The sequence below is a fragment of the Periplaneta americana genome, chromosome 2, assembly GCF_040183065.1.
Source record: "Periplaneta americana isolate PAMFEO1 chromosome 2, P.americana_PAMFEO1_priV1, whole genome shotgun sequence".
Classification (NCBI taxonomy): Eukaryota; Metazoa; Arthropoda; class Insecta; order Blattodea; family Blattidae; genus Periplaneta; species Periplaneta americana.
Window position 1 is genome coordinate 214,205,529 of NC_091118.1, and position 23,115 is coordinate 214,228,643.

General features: G+C 37.8%; 1 protein-coding gene across 1 annotated transcript in view; it reads left to right on the forward strand.

Annotated features, from left to right (window-relative positions):
• The window catches only part of LOC138695114 (glycine receptor subunit alpha-3-like), a 599,107-nt gene that overhangs the window by 300,479 nt on the left and 275,513 nt on the right, over window positions 1-23,115 (forward strand). The window lies entirely within an intron of this gene.

A 23,115-nucleotide genomic window follows, 5' to 3' on the forward strand; every position in this document is an offset into this window, starting at 1 on the left:
ACTCGTAATGAGAGAAAAACAGTGACTGCATTTAAAAATAATTGTTTATTGTTTATCGTTGTTAGTAAAATAACCTGTACAAAAATGCAGTCTTAATTCTTCCCTGAAGCAGTAAAACTTCGTGCTCAGAGAGTTATCTAAACACATACTTAACACAAACAAAGATAATTATTTCACACAAACTGGGCGAAGAAAAAAAATTACAGGAATAAATTAACTTTAAAAATACAATTTCAATTTTAATGGTTTAAATCATACAAATAGCCTACATACACATATTAAATCAATATATATTCTTTAAAAATTAAATTCCTAACTCTATTTTTTAAATTTCTGATATTAAATTTTCCAAATTTGGGTATTTTTCAATTATTTTATTATATAACCTTGGACCAAAGTAGGTACTATGGCTAAGGGCTGTGCTTGTGAAACACTTTGGTTCCTCTAGTCGTATAAAATCGGATCTTTTAGTTCCAAATTTATGATGATACAATTTGAATTTATTACGTTTTTTATGTATGAAAGTTGTATTGCACTATCTGGCTTGTGAAAATTCTCGCCTGAAAAACTGTAAGACAGAAGTAATCCAAGGAGCTGGCCCAACAGGTGGAGAAACCAAGCTGCAGCCAAGTCGATGGACAATCGATGGAGCCGCCAAGTGCGGGCGACTGATTAGCCCAATACAAAGACCGACAGAGCTCTAAAGAGCAGATCGGCAAGTCTAACCCTGTGAAAGGGCCGCTCGAAGTGCATGAGTGCTAACCAATTTATCATCGTCATCATCATCATCATCATATCACCATCATCGCCATAATCCTTCATGGTTTAGGCACAATCTATTTGTTGAATGCAACGTTTCTGTGGACGCCCGTCGTTCCTTCACTCTTTTTCTCTTCAACTTCTCCACGCCCATCGTAGCGTAAAGAAATCCATTCATTACACCTGTCTGCATTTATCTAATTTTGCCCACATCCATTTTGTGTTGCGACATTCTCGGATTTCTATACCGTGTTCGTTCATTCATTTATAGTTTTTTGTTCAAGTACAAGTCTTTCACTGCAAACCCAACATTCTTCAATCTTCCCTATTTTCCACCTTCCTCTTAAGCTACGGTTTGGCTACGGCGATCTTCGCCGACGATCATCGCTGGCGATCTTCGCTGGGATTCTGTCCCGTTGATTTGAATGTGCATGGTTTCTTTACGGCGATGAACGTCAACGAAGGTCGCTGGGCTCGACGAACATAGTCGGAGTTTGTCTTGGAGCCAAAAACCTGGCGATCATCGCCGAGAAACCAATTGTAAAATTACAGTAGGTATGAATTAAATCATTCAATAACATGTGATTTATACATCAAACATACCATAATGGCGGTAAAACAAATCGTTCTGCAATTTCTCCACTAATGAAGACGAGATATTAATTGATTAAACACAAATCCCTGTTCGACATGAGCCAAAAAGAAGAACCAACGTAAACAATAACAAATCTATATTTTGCAACAACCAGAACTGTTAATACAATTGAGTAAAGTGATTCATAATTGAAGGACACTCACACGATGCTGCAGATTTAGCTACTGAAGCAAATGTTTGAGTGTGAAATAGTAAGAGAAGTGGAATTCCGAGCAAAAGAGAGAAGTCCAAAAACCCCTTCTCACATTATTTTTTATATTTGTAACATTATGTCCTAAATAAATGCTCCTAAATGAAAAAATAACATTGTAAAAAGTAAAAATAAAGTGTTTATATCATTGCTTTTACCTTAAAATTATGCTTATCTTTCAGCTGGGCTTATTGGTTTGTGAATAAATTTTGTGGGTAATTTTACAGTAACATTTTCAATTGAATTTAAAACAAAATTAAATTGTTCGAGAGAAAGTCTGAAATAATCCTTAAAATTGGTGGGTTCATTTTCAAGATTTCTTAATATCAATGAATTAAAAGATCCCTCTGTATACCTATTTCTAAACACGACATTAGCTACTTTAAAGATCCATACTTGCTTTTCAAGGCAAAACTTATATTCTAACGTTATCATATTGTCATCCACTTATCAGCTGATCAGATATGGTCAACTATATAAAACAATTTACTGTCTATCTACGAAGTTCGCTGGTAAAGAAACCACTCTCTGACGATGACCGCTGGCGATTTCAATCGTCGGCGATGTTCGTTCGACGAAGATCGTCGTAGCCAAACCGTAGCTTTAGTCTCCTCATATGATCCATAAATCTTAATGTCGTCTATCTCCTGATATCTTCATCTGCCCCGAACTCTTCTCCCGTTTAAAATTCCTTCCAATGCATCCTTCAGTAAACAGTTTCTTCTGAGCCAACCAATTCCTTTTTCTCTTCCTGATCAGTTTCAGCGTTATTTTTTCTTCACCCACTCTTTCTAGCACAGCTTCATGTCTTATTCTGTCTGTCCATTTCAAACGCCCCATTCTTCTCCATATCCACATTTCAAATGCTCTAATCGTTTCTTTTCAATTCTTAGTAATGTTCACATTTCTGACCCATACACTGCCACACTCCTCACGAAGCACATCACTAGTCTCTTCCTTAGTTATTTTTCCAGAGGTCCTTAAAGGATGCAGCTTTTTATATTAAAAACTTCATTTGCCATTGCTGTCCTCCCTGTACCGTGTTTATAGATCAAAAACATCCAACGAGTCGGAGCTATAGAAAGGCCAATTTGTTGAAGCCCAAATCTGTAAAAAAAAAAAAATAATAAAAAATAAAGGTTTTGGTAACATCCAACAGTTCGGTTCCCCTTCCCTGGCCTTCCCTCATGATGGGGCCGGTACTGACTCCGCAATTTTGGATGTTTCTCTTTCTATGACACAGTGCAGGAATCCAAAACTCTCAGCCCATGTTGAACGCCATGAAATTTCTATATCGTTTAATATGGTGCTACATGTTACTGGAAAATATTCAAAAAGGGGCTCTCAAGTGTTGTCGTAATAATTCACCATTAAAATGGGACACACTCACTCACAGGAGAACGTGAATTCGATTATGCGCAATGTTCAAAACATACAGAGGTGAGCCTGCCTGGAGAGAAATAAAAAATAGGTTGCAGCCGCCAAATTACTCTTCAAGGAACGACCACTCATATAAATTGAGGGAAAGAAGACAGAGGACGGACACTGGAAAGTTTTCTTTTCTCAATTGTACTATCAGGGGCTGGAATGCTTTACCTGCAGACTTACTAAAGGCTTTACCAATAATCATAAATGTACTTAAAAATAGGCTTAAGGACTTTACTAATAGACGGTAATATATTATACATACTATTCAAAGGGTGTAATTGATATTTTGTTATTTGAAGTGTTGTATCAGTGAAGAAGTGTGTTGTGTCAGTGAAGTGTGTTGTGTAAGTGAAGCGTGTTTCTGTCAGTGAAGCTTTATAGTTTATAGTGGCAGTGCAAAGTATTTGAACAGTGAAATGTTTTTGAAGTGTTAGTGAAATCAGGATAGAATCAGAGAAATGTGTCGTAGTTCCAGTGCAGTGAGTGAGCTCTCAGCGAAATGAGTGTAATGTTGAAAGGTACTTGTGCAGATATGAACATATCATACTCGTGGGTTTTAGTTGGAACTTAGGGTTAAGATACAACTTAGATTTACTTTAAATGTTACTTTAAGTGATCGTGCTTCATTTAATTTAGGGTGCTCCCTGTAGTAGTATTATTATTATTATTATTATTATTATTATTATTATTATTATTATTATTATTATTGGGTTTGTCTTGCATTGTCAACCGCTGTTAGTGGGATGTCCTATATCCTTGTATTCCTTGTTTATCATTTAAGGTAAATATATTAATTCTTGTAGAATAGTTCCGATTCCTTTCTTGTCTCATTACGCAGCATCTCGCTACACTTCTTAGATTTCATTTCGTTTGCTTGTAGCGTGGCCTTGTTTCTTAATGTAGCCTATCTCACCATATAATAAGATCGTTAAGACGTTACATCATAAAATTTTAAACACTGTCCTTTTCTCTGCTTCCATTTTATAAATGCCTGTGCATAACTACATTTAAACGCCGCATTTTGTTGGCATTTCTGAGAAGCAATCTCTGTTATCTCAGATAGGAAGCGCACAAATGTCATTCAGACGTGTTTATTTTGTTTCACAGCTCTATCCAAACTCTTAATATCACGGCGATAAAGAGGAGTTCCTTTTGATACCACATCATGAAACTTAATACGTACTTTTTTCTATGTTTGCTTTACGAAATTTTGTCGTAAAATCCTATTCACACTGTTACATTTCACCATTATTTTAGTCGCACTTCGATAGCATAACGGGGAAGTGATATATGACCCTGTCTGTTTCACTCGTTTTGTTGCTTTTAATTTCGAAGTATACGAACAACGAGGAGAAAGTATTGTAAGGCATATAGTAGATTAAACTTCCCTTATACTTACTTAATTACTTACTTACTTACTTTTAAGGAATCCGGAGGTTCATTGCCGCCCTCACATAAGCCCGCCATTGGTCCCTATCCTGAGCAAGATTAATCAGTCTCTATCATCATATCCCACCTCCCTCGAATCCATTTTAATATTATCTTCCCATCTACGTCTCGGCCTCCCTAAAGATCTTTTTTTTCCTCCTGCCTCCCAACTAACACTCTATATGCATTTCTGGATTCGCCCATACGTGCTACATGCCCTGCCGATCTCAAACGTCTGGATTTAATGTTCCTAATTATGTCAGGTGAAGAATACAATGCGTGCAGTTCTGTGTTGTGTAACTTTCTCCATTCTCCTGTAACTTCATCCCTCTTAGCCCTACATATTTTCCTAAGCAACTTATTCTCAAACACCCTTAACCTATGTTCCTCCCTCAAAGTGAGAGTCCAAGTTTCACAACCATAAAGAACAATCGGTAATATAACTGTTTTATAAATTCTAACTTTCAGATTTTTTTACAGCAGATTGGATGATAAAAGCTTAAACTTCCCTTATAGCAAAAAAAATTGTTTTAGGAATTTTTCACGTCCTTTGCACAGAAGTGAGCGGCTTTTTAGGCCTCTCATATGAATTGTAACTAATCCATGTACATTTCCTCTAAAAACTTCAAAAGCCCCAATTCATATGCAAAAAATATCCTTAAAAGTAATGTTATTACACTACAACAATGCTGTTTTTACTATAATGTAGCAATTCAGCCTGAAATATTATTTTTTACAATATTTTCAAGTGAGCAGTTTTATTTTTTTGCATCTACTGAAATACAGTAATACTTTAAATGCCAATTCTCGTAAACAGTAAGACATTAGGAATTACTACATTGTACTTACCGCTATTTCATATACATTTTGTGAACTGGAGTCGCCAGCATTTGAACCATTCACAACCAGTCACTGCAATATTTTCACAGGCAATGTCACAAGAGTTCTCATTTTCTCTATAATTCTCGAACGTGTAGTGCACAGAGTGATCACAGGTGGCAGGCCTGGTGTTTCCTTTACCACCCGAAGACAAAGCCACAGTCTCCAACGTGGAAATCTCCCGCTCACCACGGCAAAAAGAGATTTCGTGCCGACCGATCAAAGGGGAAAGTAATGCTTGAAGTGTTCTTCGATATCCTGGATCGCGTACATTTCGCCTGGAGAGCAGGTCACATTCCACACGGACAAGGCAAAGAAGTTGCCTATAGAGCATGGCTTGGCACCCGAAGTTCCAGTACTTTCTGAGTCTACTAGTATTTAAATTGCTAACTAAATATAAACATTATTTCACTAGTCGGTATTGTCTTGGCCTCCTGCAATATGAAATTAATGGCTAAACATTTGACAGTAGCTGTATAAATTATGATTAGTGAAGCAGCAAAGTTAAACAAATATTTGAGGTTATAACATTTATTTTGAACTGGATACTTTCATTTAGTGAATTATCGACAAAATGAGAAGTCTTGTGATATTTGAATAAGCCTATTTCGCGAATATATTAATAAATCATTGTTTATAACATACAGAAACAAATTATGTTATAAATATAGATATACAGAGTGTTTCTGAAGTGGTGTTACGATCTTTCAGGGATGATGGCGAAGGGCACATGTATCAATTTGAGATAAGGAAACTGGTCCGGAAATGACTGAGTCGAAAGTTATAAGCAAAAATAGTTGTGTGGAAATGGAATTGTAATTTCGCACCACGTGCCCTCCTTCCCTTAACCTTTGGAACAGTCGTGGAAAGATGGTATGGACCGGATGTCTCCTACGTGGGTACTTGCCCCGATACAATCTGTGAGCTTGTCTACTGTTCCCATTCGCTCATCCGTATTCGAAAATCATGTCTGTTTATTCCGCTCTCGTGTACTCCTCCATTTCACTAGGACTGATCGACTGGACACTGCAACTTGTACACATACACTGCTGTCTACAGACGTGCATATCAGGACCGACCATGTCCGTTACACATTACGCTATCTGCATTGCTTTAGTGTAGTTTCCTGTCCCCACCCCTCAGACAGCGCACTGAATGGAATACTGTAAGTAGACAACGTAAACAACGTCAGATGAATACAGTATGTGTAAGATGTACAGATAAATACACATAAATAAGGTGTACAGAGGAATAAAATTATTTCATTTCCACACAACTATTTCTGCTTGTCACTTTCGACTCGGTCATTTCCGGACCAGGTTCCTTATCTCAAATTGATACATGTGCCCTCGCCATCATCCCTGAAAGTTTGTAACACCAACTCGGAAACACCCTGTATAATACTTATATTTGCCATCACGCAATATCACGGTCCCTGTATTGTTAAGGAAACGGTAAATTTTTCATTTTAAAGCTTTCTGTCACTTCAGTTTAGTCTTTTAAAATTCACCACTGCAAGCTGAATGTAGAAAAAAGTGACTACGTTCAGTTTGTTGTAACAAAAAATATGCATTCAAAATTAATAATACGTAGTTCTAAACGAAAACATATTAAACGCTTCTGTTACATTACAATAAATAATAAAATATGCAACAAAATATAAAATGTGTGTAAAAAATAAAATAGGATAATCTTCTCTAAAACAACAAGCAAATCGCCTCGTTAATTACACGCGGATTGGTTGTTTTAATTGAACATGCATAACGTAAGCTTATTACGCGAAATTAAAGTGTAATTTTTGTAACTAAACTTGAAAACTGTTTCAATTTGTTTAGTGACAAATAAATATAAACAAATAGCCATTGGCTGCATATAATTCATAATCATTAATAATTGTTTTAATTTAGTCTGGTTAATTTCACTTCTCTACTTGAATAACAAACATGTGGGGACGTAGGAATATTGCATTTTCAGCGTGTTAATAATCTACTGTATAGCAAATAGGACGTCTTTTTTGGTTCACTACTTCCTGTAAATAGTATATTATATATTCTTCCCCTACTCTCTTTGAATTTGAACTTGGTCTTGCAGTTCTGAGGCCAACTGCAGTGCGTCAGTTTGTATAATTGCTGTACGAGTGAGTGAGTGAGTGAAATGGGATGAGAAACATTCAAAGTTACGCGAAAACATGTCCTATCAAGGGTAACTGGGGCTAAGAAAAAGTGTCGCCATAGATTACCTTGCATTCACCTTACGGTTGGGGAAAACCTCGGAAAAAACCCAACCAGGCAATCAGCCCAAGCGGGAATCGAACCCGCGCCCAAGCGCAACTTGAGACCGGCAGACAAGCGCCTTAACCGACTGAGTCACGGCGGTGGCCTCAGTTCAGAAACAAATGAACTGACGTACGTAACTTAATAGTCGTTATATTGAGCGTATTCCGAATCTCACCGGTGAGCAATCCGATGGCATCACGGTGTTCCGAATTCCACCGATGACGTCATTGATGCTCCACCGGTGTCGCATCGGTGCCATCAACTTGTGGAGGTGGTGGCAGTCTTCATCAGTGAATCTGATTGGTTCTTGTATAGGGCGGGAATTAGCAGGCGAATAACATCGTGCACTGTTGTGTCATGGCGGTGTGTTCTGCTGTATTGTTTGTAATGAGCACAACGTAAAAACAATATGTTAATGGCTTATGAGCGAACATGTCAACGGACCAGTTATTACTACCGGTTCAAGAAATAAGTTGTTTATGCTCTCTTTTCTTTGAACGAGATGGCAGTACGGAAATTTCGCAAAATTTTGCTAGCGTAGCACAGATAACCACTTACACAGTCGCCATGACAGCATCGATTCTTCCAGCAGTTTTGTTCCTTATTTTCGTTGCAACGTGACGTCATCGATGCCACCGGACCGGTGAGATTCGGAATACGCTGATTGTCCGAAGTCTTTGGGGTGGGGAGAAGGAAGCTTACGTCACTAAATCAGAATGAAATTGGCAGAAGAATGCTACCCACGGTGCAGGACCGAATCTTATTTCAAGTGTTGGCTCGCTCTCTGTGGAATTGGTTTAATATTCTTACAGTAGGCTACATGATCACTTCCGAAGTAGAAACCCTCAGTTATGGATGACCTGGCGAGTGGTCTTGGCCCACAGGAGGGGGGGGGGCGGAACAAATACGGTTTCTTATGGACGCACAAACATATCGACTTGGCGTAGTGATTGGTAGATATTGCAACGGCGCCTACCAATCCCACGACGGCCGTAACTCGACCTGCGACGGGCAATCAAATCAGAGCGCGGCGCTATTTGTAATGAATGCTACGTCTAATGTTATCGCCAGGAAAGTTGGCAGCTCTGAATTTCACGTTCTCCACCGCTATGTGAGATAGATAATTTTTGTTGTACTTTTCCACAAAGTTTCTTGCTGGTTCAAATTTCAATTTAACATTCAGTTCGCCCGCCACTGTACCTCAGGTGTTAGGCCTAGGATTGTACGGGGACATAATTTTATTTTTACTTCAATTTTATTGTACCTGAGTTTTTGAATGTACTTCACTCCCATCCCTTCTACTAATGACGTTCCAACTGTCCTGCACACAGAACCAAGACCACAGTGAGTTAGTGAGTATAGCATGTTTCAGAAATATGTTCGCGTTTTCCAGTGACGAAAGAGCTTTCAATATTGAATCATATTTTCGCACAGTTACTGTCGTCCGTTTGCCTACGTCGCATCCCGATTTCCCCCACTTGTTTCTGCTCGCCCCTCTGTAAGGGCTAGTGGATGGGCTGTCTTAGATCTTTTCTGATAACATTAATTTCTGTTAGGAATTGGACGTCTACTTAATATTATACAACTATTTAAAATAACTTAAATAAAAGGGCCTTGTTGAGTAATTAATAGTCACGTGATTTTCCCCCTTTCTACGATCCTGCGACATAACCACTTGGACTGACAGTAGATAGCATGTCTGAATAATTTTATCTATGCGGGTCGGGCAGAAGTGAAGATTGAATTTACAGTACCGTACGTAAGTCACTCATTTATAGAGTAGGTACAGAATTATTTCAACATGAGTTACTAGTACGGAGGACGAAACTGGTTATAATTGGAATTAGATACAATAGTCTATCGTGCGATAATATATACATTAGAACTGAAGCCTGTATTGAAATGAACAGCCACCATTTTCAAAATTGTGTTTAAATATCCATATTATGATTATTTTTCAATTTAACTTCATTCTCTATGTTTTACGCTAATGTGCTGTAGACAGTATAATATACACTGCATAATGAATACGTTCGCATGGATAACTCAGTTCGTGAGTGAAAACACTCATTGTTAATACTGTACTGTATTTTGGTTAAACAAAAACCTAATCAAAATTATCAAACTCAAAATTGCGATATTTCCTAGTTTACGTAAATGAATGGACTACTTTTCTTTTCTCACCTGTCCCTAGTAAAGTGATTTGTTTGTATTTTACGCCAGTATCATCGAGGTCCAGTCGTGGAAGGGAGTAGCAAACGGTGTTTCCGGTTCTCGATCCGTTAATTCAAAGGTATAGTCAGATTAATATTAAAAATGCTAGTAAAAATAAAATGATATCCCTGTACTTGTAATGCGAGGTTGTGCTCGGGCCTGGGTTCGAATCTCGTTGGAGATGTTATATATATAATAATATGGTTTATTTAACGACGGTCGCAACTGCAGAGGTTATATCAGCGTCGCCGGATGTGCCGGAATTTTGTCCCGCAGGAGTTCTTTTACATGCCAGTAAATCTACTGACATGAGCCTGTCGCATTTAAGCACACTTAAATGCCATCGACCTGGCCCGGGATCGAACCTGCAACCTTGGGCATAGAAGGCCAGCGCTATACCAACTCGCCAACCAGGTCGACTTGTTGGAGATGTTAAGGGAACCCGTAGCGGTATGTAAAAATTGACCAAAAATAGTTTTTTTTTTTTTTAGATTTTCATAAAATATTGCCCATTATATTCTGAACAGTTCTATGTAATGCATACATTTTATCTTTTTAATTTTGCGGATGTAGAACAGAGTCATGCACGATAGCCCACAGCTCAGCACTGCCAGTCCGCACGCGTCAGCAGCCCAGCTCACCCAACACATTGCAACACTGCCTGACGCGGTCTCTTCCTAGCCCATCGCACTGCTCAGAACTCCGCTCAAATCAACCTTCCAGTTGGTTGCATTCTACTGCTTTTCTGCTTGCGTGCATTGATTGTACTTTCGCTCGGCGGACAATATACAAAATTAAATTAGCTTCTAAATCATAAACCGAAAGGTAAAAGGGACATTGGAAGATCCAAAAGAAGATGGTTGGATCAAAAAGACGCAACAGACAGAGAGGTCTAATGCCTGAAGTAAAAGAAGAAGAAGAAGAAGAAGAAGAACAAAAAGAAAATTATCTTCCACTGCTTCGAACACAGATTTAAAAACTGTCCCAATGGTACTTTTTTAATTTCCATCCGACTCTGTTGTTTTAAACTCTCTAGAAGCGATTTTATCCTTCACTACTATTTCTCTAGGGAGACTGTATTTTACAAAGTATATGATTATGTCTCGTGACCAGAATATTGTACGAAATGGAAATATAAAACTTGGAAATTTATCCTTTGAAGAGGTGGAAAAATTCAAATATCTTGGAGCAACAGTAACAAATATAAATGACACTCGGGAGGAAATTAAACGCAGAATAAATATGGGAAGTGCCTGTTATTATTCGGTTGAGAAGGGTTTATCGTCCAGTCTGCTGTCAAAAAATCTGAAAGTTAGAATTTATAAAACAGTTATATTACCGGTTGTTCTTTATGGTTGTGAAACTTGGACTCTCACTTTGAGAGAAGAACATACGCTAAGGGTGTTTGAGAATAAGGTACCTAGGAAAACATTTGGGACTAAGAGGGATGAAGTTACAGGAGAATGGAGAAAGTTACACAACACAGAACTGCACGCATAGTATTCTTCACCTGACATAATTAGGAACATTAAATCCAGACGTTTGAGATGGGCAGGGCATGTAGCACGTATGGGCAAATCCAGAAATGCATGTAGAGTGTTATTTGGGAGGCCAGAGGGAAAAAGACCTTTGGGTAGGCCGAGACGTAGATGGGAAGATAATATTAAAATGGATTTGAGGGAGGTGGGATATGATGATAGAGACTGGATTAATCTTGCTCAGGATAGGGACCGATGGCGGGCTTATGTGAGGGCGGCAATGAACCTCCGGGTTCCTTAAAAGCCAGTAAGTAAGAAAGACTGTATTTTAGAAAGTGTGCTTCAAGGCCGGCGTCTGTGATTAAGGCTTTTCAGGCTGAGATGCCGTGGTCTATCATTCCACCAGTCTACTAGTAGACCACGACATCACAGCCCGGAAAACGTTAATCACAGAGACTGTATTTTCTTTGCGATGGAGAATTATTTTGACTCATCTTGAAAAACAGAAATCAAGAACTAAAACAAAAACGTTTGAAGCAGTAGCTGATCGTGGAATAGAACCGCACACACAAGCATAAGCCCGCGTCAACTCCATTAATAAGTAATTGATAGAAGAGGAGAATTCGGCACGATGCCTTGATACCAGCCCACCGCAAAAAACCGTTCCGCAAGCAGCCCGGCCCGGCCAGTGTGATGACGTCACAGGCTTGTATGGCATTGTGTGATGTTAGTGACAAGGGTACAAACGCTGTTTTGTAAGTATTTATAGAGAGTAAGTTTGAATCTAGCTACTTTTTCATTTTTAAATAATTTAATTGAATTTCGAACCTGTTTTCGGACAGTTGACTAAACAAAAATATCAATTAATTAATTAACTAGTGGACTTGGGCGGCCGGGTAGCTCAGTTGGTAGAGCAGCTGGCTACGGACTGGAAGGTCCGGGGTTCGATCCCAGGTGGTGACAGGATTTTTTCTCGTTGCCAAAACTTTCAGAACGGCCCCGAGGTTCACTCAGCCTCCTATAAAATTGAGTACCGGGTCTTTCCCGGGGGTAAAAGGCGGTCACAGCGTGGTGCCGACCACACCACCTCATTCTAGTGCCGAGGTCATGGAAAAAATGGGGCTCTACATCCATGCCCCCCAAGTGCCTTCATGGCATGTTACGGGGATACTTTTACCTTTTTTACCTTTACCTTTTTTTACTAGTGGACTTACTCGTGTTAATTATGTAAGTTTGTGCGGCTTACAGCTGTTTCGGTGCTTCATCACACCATCCTCAGAGCCTACTAGATCTCAGCGTCATCTCGAACTTCTCTGTCTGTTATGTGGGTGCGTTTGATTTAACATAGAACAACATAGAACAAACATACATACTCAACAAATATGCAGACATCATAATATACTGGCACAGATACGTAGACGACATACTCATACTATACAAGGGAAACAAACGACAAATACACAAACTACACCAATACATAAACAAATTACACCCAAAACTTCAACACACACTAGAACTTGAAAACAACAACTCCATAAATTTCCTAGACAACACCATAACAAAAATTGACAACAAACACACCTACAAAATATACAGAAAAGCAACCACCACCACCACACACATACACAACACATCTAACCACCCCATACAACACAAACATGCGTCATTCAGGACAATGGTACACAGATTACTCAACATACCCATGAGCCAACAACACTACAATGAAGAAGTGAACACAATCAAATACATAGCACAAGAAAACGGATACAATCCAAACATAATAGACAACATCATAAGGAAGACAAAAACAAAAACTCAACAAACACAAACACACGCAAAACACAACACAAACTCAAGAAACACATCACACTAACATATGAAAGCAAAAGCACACATAAGATCGCATCTTCATTCAGAAAGCAGAAATACAACATAGCATACAGAACAGAAAACACACTACAAAGATATCTCAACACACAAAAAACACAAACAAATAAATACGACCACACAGGTGTATACAAACTCACATGCAATAGTTGCGATAAGTTCTACATAGGACAGACAGGCAGATCATTCCAAACACGCTACAAAGAAGAGCACATTAAAGCAATAACCAGAGGACACAATACATCTACATACGCCGATCACATAACCAATGCTAACCACACATACAATAACATAAATACAGACATGGAAATCCTACACATACAACTCAAGAACCAAAAACTCAACACACTAGAACAATACGAAATATACAAACACACTAAAACACACCCTGATCAAATTCTCAACACACAGATCAATTTCAGTACACACACAATATTTGACTCCACTTTCCAACTCCTTTCAACAATCAAACGCACCCACATAACAGGCAGAGGAGTTCCAGATGACGCCGAGATCTAGTAGGCTCTGAGGATGGTGTGATGAAGCACCGAAACAGCTGTAAGCCACACAGACTTACATAATTAACACGAGTAAGTCCACTAGTTAATTAATTAATTATATTAAAGTGTTAAAAGTAGTGTACGCAAGATTCAAAATGGAAAAATATCAATTTAAAAATTAATATCAATTAAGATTTTGTTGCCCAAGAATTTGAAACTGCATCTATTTATTATTAAAAGTAAGTTGTTATATGTATTAAGAAGTTTCAATCCCATATTTTATTCAGTCATTATTCTAAAACAAATAGGCCCTAAACATATTTAAATACAATTTCGACCCGAGCTGATGTTATGCTTAAGGACTTCCTGTTTCAAGTCTTGTAATTTTTTTAACACAAATTAAATTTACCAACCCCGAAAATTCGGTAATTGCAACAAACAGTTCCCTTAAATTAATATTTGAGGAGAAAAATTTGCTCCGGCGCCGGGGATCGAACCCGGGTCACTCAACTGAGTGGGCTCCTACTATAATGGCAGTAACACTAGACATATAGTCAACATATATGCCTAACTTGGAGTCAGGCCACAAAGGGAAATACTAAAGGAGGGAGGTTCGATCCGGTGCTGTGGGTTACATTCGGCGTAGCTCAGTAGTCAGAGCGCTTGGAACGTAGAACCAAGGACCTGGGTTCGATCCCCGGCGCCGGAGCGAATTTTTCTCCTCAAATATTAATTGTTAACATTACAGAGATTATTCTGTAGGACAAATTAATAAATCCATAATAATTTCCCTTAAAGCTGTTTCACGGAAATTTAACAAACTTGTGGTAACCACGACAACGCTTTTTTTCTTAGCGTCGATGGGATTGGTGATACGAGACGGTATTTGTCGAGATGAGGCCGAGGATTCGCCATAGATTACCTGACATTTGCCTTACGGTTGGGGAAAACCTCGGGGGGGGGGGGGGTAACCAGCCCAAGCGGGAATCGAATCCACGCTCGATCGCCACTCCGGACTGGCAGGCAAGCGCCTAGGCGACTTAACTACGTCGATAGTTAGGCTTACTTAGACAAGTTGGTTCCAATAGAATATTAGAGCATAATAATTGTTGTTAAGTCTACCGAAGGAAAAATGTTGTTCTCGACAAGCGAGATAGAAAACAGTTTCAGTAGGTTGTTGCGTTTTATTTTGTGCGAGATCGTGCGTATTTGCTTGGTTTCCGCACAAAACCAATCCGCGGAAAGTCTAAAATTCCACATTCAGTATTCCCAACCTAACACACATAACAATTTCCCTCTTCTTACCGCTTAAGTGGCATATTGATTTTACTGCTTTAGGCTTTTAATATTATTTTTAGAGACGTTCAATATAGTAATAATTATAAATTGGAAACTTACCACTGCAGTTTCACCTAAATTGCACTGTTAATTATTGTTTTTAAATATTTGCAAAAATTAAGTAAACTCTACAACTCCACTAAAGTTACTGCATTCGTGATGCAAGTAACATTAAGGAAGCCGTGAAAAATTCAACAAGATTCCAGACTCATCATGGACTGGGGGGGGGGGAGACAGACGTATATCACGGCCTGCTGGAATATAGTAAACACAGAAAACATTTTAAAGCAACAATGTTGAAGATGGATATTTTTGTTTTGCAAATGTGCTGTCATTGAACAGAAACCAAAATGGAGATTTCATTGCAACTAATTAGAAATTCCTCTTTCAGGTATGTAATAAACGATCTTCGCACAAAATAATGTACGATACACGAGCGGTATGTTTTCTTTCAATTCTCGGAAATTAAAAAAGCTCAACTACGTTTCGCTTTTTCAATCTTTTCCTCGAACATGAAAACTTCAACATACCGCTCTTGTAACGCATATTACTATTTCGGGATGGTGACAATTGTTTGTCTGCCAGAAGAATACATGCTTCTATCAGAAAGAAAACAAGATTTTCGTTTAGATCAAATTACTAGATTAAGACTTCATGTATCGCGGATTTCTTGCTCTTTCACTGATAGCAGCAGCAGTAACAGTGTTGTTGCGTTATTGCTTGAAGTCCTGGCTTCCCAGCAGCGACAGGAAATGTTGGATATGCACGTAACGGAGACGAGCTGCATGCAGATAATGTTGAAACGTGGACAGTTCCAGTCTAGACGAATCAATGTGCAAAACAGGTGATCGCGCAATGCATGTCGGCGGAAAGTTTCAGTGGAATTGCGAGAGTGCAACGTCAGAATCCGGTCATTGGTTCATAACTTTGTAAACAGAAAAAAATGAGCGTCAGCAAGTTGGTACATAGTCTACTGTATTATCTTTCCTTGTCATGTTGTAAATGATATTATGCATACTGTCTGTAGCTTATTTTCTTGTATTATTATTATCATTATTATTATTATTATTATTATTATTATTATTATTATTATTATTATTATTATTAGGCCTACAACAATCAATAGGCACTCTAATAAAGTGAACTTTCGTCCTGTGGATTTCGCGTAAAAAGGCAATTTTTAACTGCAAACTGATATTTGGCGTACTTCCAGCATAGCAAGGTTCATTCGAAGAATTTGCTGGTAATCTGTCAGGTTTCATTCGAAAGATATGCTGGTAATCTGCAGGTTTCATTCTAGTGATATGCTGGTAATATGTCAGGTTTCATATGAAAGATATGCTGGTAATCTGCAGGTTTCATTCTACTGATATGCTGGTAATATGTCAGGTTTCATATGAAAGATATGCTGGTAATCTGCAGGTTTCATTCGAAAGATATGCTGGTAATCTGCAGGTGTGATTCTAATATATGCTGGTAATATGTCAGATTTCATACGAAAGACATGCTGGTAATCTGCAGGTTTCATTCGAAAGATATGCTGGTAATCTGCAGGTTTCATTCGAAAGATATGCTGGTAATCTGCAGGTTTGATTCTAATATATGCTGGTAATATGTCAGGTTTCATACGAAAGACATGCTGGTAATCTGCCGGTTTCATTCGAAAGATATGCTGGTAATCTGCAGGTTTCATTCTACTGATATGCTGGTAATATGTCAGGTTTCATATGAAAGATATGCTGGTAATCTGCAGGTTTCATTCTACTGATATGCTGGTAATATGTCAGGTTTCATATGAAAGATATGCTGGTAATCTGCAGGTTTCATTCGAAAGATATGCTGGTAATCTGCAGGTGTGATTCTAATATATGCTGGTAATATGTCAGATTTCATACGAAAGACATGCTGGTAATCTTTCAGGTTTCATTCGAAAGATATGCTGGTAATCTGCAGGTTTCATTCGAAAGATATGCTGGTAATCTGCAGGTTTGATTCTAATATATGGTGGTAATATGTCAGGTTTCATACGAAAGACATGCTGGTAATCTGCCGGTTTCATTCGAAAGATATGCTGGTAATCTGTAGGTTTGATTCTAATATATGCTGGTAATATGTCAGGTTTCATACGAAAGACATGCTGGTAATCTGCCGGTTTCATTCGAAAGATATGCTGGTAATCTGCAGGTTTGATTCTAATATATTCTGGTAATCTTTCAGGTTTCAGTCGAAAGATATGCTGGTAATCTTTCAGGTTTCATTCGAAAGATATGCTGGTAATCTTTCAGGTTTCATTCGAAAGATATGCTGGTAATCTGTCAGGTTTCATTCGAAAGATATGCTGGTAATCTTTCAGGTTTCCTTCGAAAGATATGCTGGTAATCTGTCAGTTTCATTCGAAAGATATGCTGGTAATCTTTCAGGTTTCATTCGAAAGATATGCTGGTAATCTTTCAGGTTTCTTTCGAAAGATATGCTGGTAATCTTTCAGGTTTCATTCGAAAGATATGCTGGTAATCTTTCAAGTTTCATTCGAAAGATATGCTGGTAATCTGTCAGGTTTCATTCGAAAGATATGCTGGTATTCTTTCAGGTTTCATTCGAAAGATATGCTGGTAATCTTTCAGGTTTCATTCGAAAGATATGCTGGTAATCTGTCAGGTTTCATTCGAAAGATATGCTGGTAATCTGTCAGGTTTCATTCGAAAGATATGCTGGTAATCTGTCAGGTTTCATTCGAAAGATATGCTGGTAATCTGTCAGGTTTCATTCGAAAGATATGCTGATAATCTGTCAGGTTTCACTCGAAAGATATGTTGGTAATCTGTCAGGTTTCATTCGAAAGATATGCTGGTAATCTGTCAGGTTTCATTCGAAAGATATGCTGGTAATCTGTCAGGTTTCACTCGAAAGATATGCTGGTAATCTGTCAGGTTTCATTCGAAGAATGTGCTGTTAATCTGTCAGGTTTTATTAGTAATAATCTGTCAGGTTTTATTCGAAAGATATGCTGGCAATCTGTCAGGCTTCGTTCGAAGGATATGCTGTAAACAGTGTGGATTCGTTCGAATGATATGCTGGTAATCTCGCAGAAACAGATAGTAATGTGTCATTTCTGTACGATTTTAGTAGAAGTCTATATTTACAGTAATTCATACATCAATTTTCATAAAGTGACAACATGTAGGTGCACTGCAATTATTAATCATATTATTGCTCTTATTACTACAAACCAGGAGCTTACAAAGAAACCTGGTACCAGAATATCCTCCGAATGAACCCTGATAAACTGCCAGCATATCCTTCTGATGAACCCTGTCTTTGGTAGCATATCTTTCGAATGAACCCTGACATTACCAGCATATCTTTCGAATGAACCCTGACATTACCAGCTATCCTTTTTTGCTTTATAACGTAGATGAGAGACGGAGCGAAGTACAGCCGAAGAGGAGATGGACAGATCTTTAAGTTCAGAAGGGACAATTGCCCCATCTGTGTAAATAATAGTGATGAATTGCATTTCAAATAGGAAAGACAACAGATTCTTAAGTTTTCGAATAGATATTATTATGACTGATGAGTACATATGGCAGATTTTCGCAATTACGATTAATGAAAATGTGTCCAAATTTTCTTAAAATAAGTTAATTATATGTTTAAAAGCATGTTAATTGTATTATTGTAACTTTTGAATCCTTGACAAAATACGAAATTAAATACAAAATGTGGAATGTTTGTAAGAGATTGAGTAAGAAAATGGGTGGAATAATATCACACCATGAATAATTTCGAGGGAAAAATTGTTCCGGCGCCGGGTATCAAACCTGGGACCTTTGGTTAAACGTACCAAGTGTTTAACCAAATATCCCGGGTTCGATACCCGGCCCCGGAACAATTTTTCCCTGAAATTATTCAAATGAACTTTACTGGGAGTTATATCTCAAAGTAGATTTGCAATATCACGCCATATCTTCTGACATGTTCTTTAATGTTCAGAATTTCATTGTAATGTTGTATGTTTCTTTATGCTCGACCGTGCCGAAATGTAGTAATTATACACCTGGTAGTAGCTCTTTAATGGACCTAATTAAAGTACACCTATTCATTAAACTTCACGTGTTCCACCAATCAGAACACACCATTGTAGCAATATGAAAGCGCAAGTATCGATTATTCTCGGATATGCAATCGAAAGACAACTAGCGAAACGTCACGGAGGCTGGAAATCCAATACTGTTGCAGAAGGTTATGTTCTGTTACTATAATAATTAGCGTTAATTGTAAATATTATTCAAATAAATTCAATTTGTCATCTCGTTTTTCAATGTCTAAATCAATTTCAAGGTTATATCAAGATTAATGTTTATTTTACTCTCTAAATTATTTCAAGGTCAATGACATTTGTTTCTCGGAAAAAATCAATACTTTCGCGTCTGCGCACATCTCACAATTTACGAGATATTGCACAAGGTCAGTTCCGCTCCCCAGTCAGATAAGAATAACATGAATACTTATGAATAATTCAAGTTAGAAATTTGGTCGAGCATAAAAAGTCGTATGAAACTTGCCTATAATGGTAATTAAGACGCTTGTATGAAAATTATGAAACTCGCTTGCGCTAGTTTCATAAACATACTCGCGTCTTAATTACTACCATTATAAGCTCGTTGCATAATATACTATTACTTATTTATTATTTTCAAGAATTTTAACTGGAAAAATCTATAAAATGCAACTGTTGACATATTGATGACATTGAATTTCTATCACCAAACTTTCCATTAAGAAAAGTCCTATTCCAAAAAGCCATAAATGCATAATGGTAACATTAAAATTGCTATAAATTATAATTTTCATGATGAAAGATGACGCAGAATATCTGCATGGAAATATCATACGTACTTCGGTACATCAATATATATATATATATATATATATATATATATATATAATTTTCATGTTTTAAGTGCTTAAGTTTCAATTTTTTAGTTGCTAAAACCTTTCATCTCTACTGATGAGGTTACATCGTAATTTCCAGTAACATAACGCACACAGGACGAAACAAAAAAGTACGTTCGTAAGAAGTATTCTTAAATTAGATGAAATGAAGTTGGGATGTCGTGGCAATAACAGCTGTCGTGTTCGCCACAGATCAGAACGCAAGTGTGAGAGACTGCGGGTTGTGTTTCACAGCTCTGAGCCATTAAACAAATGAAGGACAACGTTGCGTCCACTCAGATCCTAATTTGAATTCATTAGGCAATAAACTGGAAGTGACAGACTGTTTTCGAGGGAGGAGCGGTGTGTCAAAACATAAAATTTTATTACACTTGGCAAGGGAGTACACAGACAGAGACATCTTCTGGCAGCTCCGGACATTAGATGGCCAGTTCCTAACAATAAAGTGGCGGGGATGTGGGGAGGGGGCAGGCGACTGAATTACCCCTGCTAAGTGATGATAGGGGAAGTCCCGGAAATTCAGTGCCAGGAGTCTGGAGTTGCGAGATCGACAGATAGACCAACCTCTCTGAATGGAAACATCTGGCCAAAGGTATCTGAGTTCGATCGCGTGGTGAGGGACCAAGAGTTGCGTAGTCTAATTGTGAAAATTATGTGGGGGGGAGAGGATCTATGTTGAAGATCTGCAGAATCTGTGCCGATAAATAATAGTACATTATGCAACGAGCCTATAATGGTAGTAATTAAGACGCGAGTATGTTTATGGAATTTCCTTTAAAGACAAGACTGGAAAAGAAATAAGAAGAAGAATATCCTTAGCTTGGAAAGTCCACACCTGTGGAGTAACGGTCAGAGCGTCTGGCTGCGAAACCAGGTGGCCCGGGTTCGAATCCCGGTCGGGGCAAGTTACCTGGTTGAGGTTTTTTCCGGGGTTTTCCCTCAACCCAATACGAGCAAATGCTGGGTAACTTTCGGTGCTGGACCCAGGACTCATTTCACCGGAATTATCACCTTCATATCATTCAGACGCTAAATAACCTAGATGTTGATACAGCGTCGTAAAATAACCCAATAAAAAAAAGCTTGGAAATCCTTCTGGTCCCTCCAGTTCATACTCCTGGACAAGACAATCAACAGAAGACTCAAATTCGAAGTACTACAAACCTGCGTCTACCCAACACTGCTTTATGGATGCCAAACAGGGTCGACAACAAACAGACAGATGAATGCGCTAGAAATATGCCAAAGGAAAATGGAACGAAAGATATTGGGAATAACTATGAGAGACAGAATTTCCAATGAGTCGCTGTCCCAAATGGCATCAACAACAAACGTCACACAAAGAGCAAACAAATTGAAATGGAAGTGGGGAGGCCACATCGCGCGGATGAAAGACGAAAGATGGACATACAGAGCCACCATGTGGGACCCGCGCACAGAGGCAGACCAAGGAAGAGGTGGGCAGACTTCAAGCAGGCCAGCAATGGTCCAGAATAGCAAGAAGCAGGGGAACATGGAGAACAATTGGAAGTCGACTACAAATGAAGACAGTACCAGCCACAAACAACATCCCAAGTTGACTCAGTGAAAGTGCATCAAATATAATGAAAGTGTTAGTGAAATCAAACTAATCAAAGTAACAGCGAAATCAACTCCAACCAGACAAAGAAACACTAGACACAACCTGACGCGGAGTAGCTCACCGCGTTAGTGAAACAGAGCTACCCTCTAGCAGGAGGCCTTTGCCCTTCAAGGGACACATTAGGCTATTATTATTATTATTATTATTATTATTATTATTATTATTATTATTATTATTATTATTATTATGTTTATGAAACGAGCGCAAGCGTCTTAATTACCATTATAGTCAAGCTGCATACGACTTTTTATGCTCGACCATATTTCTAACTTGAAATTATTCATAAGTATTCATGTTATTCTTATCTGACTGGGGAGCGGAACTGACCTTGTGCAATATCTCGTAAATTGAGATGTGCGCAGACGCGAAAGTATTGATTTTTTCCGAGAAACAAATGTCGACATTGATCTTGATATAATCTAGAGAGTGAAATAAACATTAATCTTGATATAACCTTGAAATTGAATTATACATTGAAAAACGAGATGACAAATTGAAATTATTTGAATATTATTTACAATTAACGATAATTATTATAGTAACAGAACTGACTTTATTTCAAATATAGGTGATTTATTGATTTATTGTTGTCTTTTGTTTGCATATCCGAGAATAATCGATACTTGCGCTTTCATATTGCTACAGTGGTATTTTCTGATTGGTGGAACACCTGAACTTTAATGAATAGGTGTACTTTAATGAGGTCCATTAAAGGGCTGCTACCAGGTGTATACATACATAAAATTATTTAGGGCCAAATTAAAGAAGTACCTAATTTCTCACGCCTTCTATTCTGTAGGTGAATTCATGACATTCAATAACACTTCATGAAATTGATACTAAAACTTTGTGTTGTACTAGTAGACTATATTGTAAATCTCGTCTGTATATATTTCATCTAGACTGTGGCTATAAATTAAGACTTTATAATAGTATTCAGTTTTTTTATTTGTTCCATATTCTAGCTGTAAGCATGTATGAATACCATGGAATGTTAATAAATACAATACAATAATTACTACATTTCGGCATGGTCAAGCATAAAATGTGTTATAAACTTATATATCTATTGTACAATGAAAATCAATCAAAATCTGTATTTATAAAATGCATGTGATTTAATGGAAAAGTAAGCGTACAAGTGAACGAATAAAATATGTCGATTGTCTTTAGATAATCCCACGTGAACGTTTCTCAGCCAATGAACGAGCTCACTGACGCTAGATTGACCAATGAGAATCGAATTACACTGATTGTTAAAAGCATACTGTTCAAAATTAATAAGAGTGATAGTTTTTTTTTTCTCCCAAGTTCATTTGTTTTATTTGTATCGTCTCTGTTTCCCTGTATCAGCAATCAAGCAATGACGTCAGACTCGCAGTCTCAACATGCAACAATTAATTACAATAATTGCACAATTAATTACTGTAAGTACAAATGTTTACAATAAAATTAAAGATGTTGAAAATTATAGATAAGCCATGA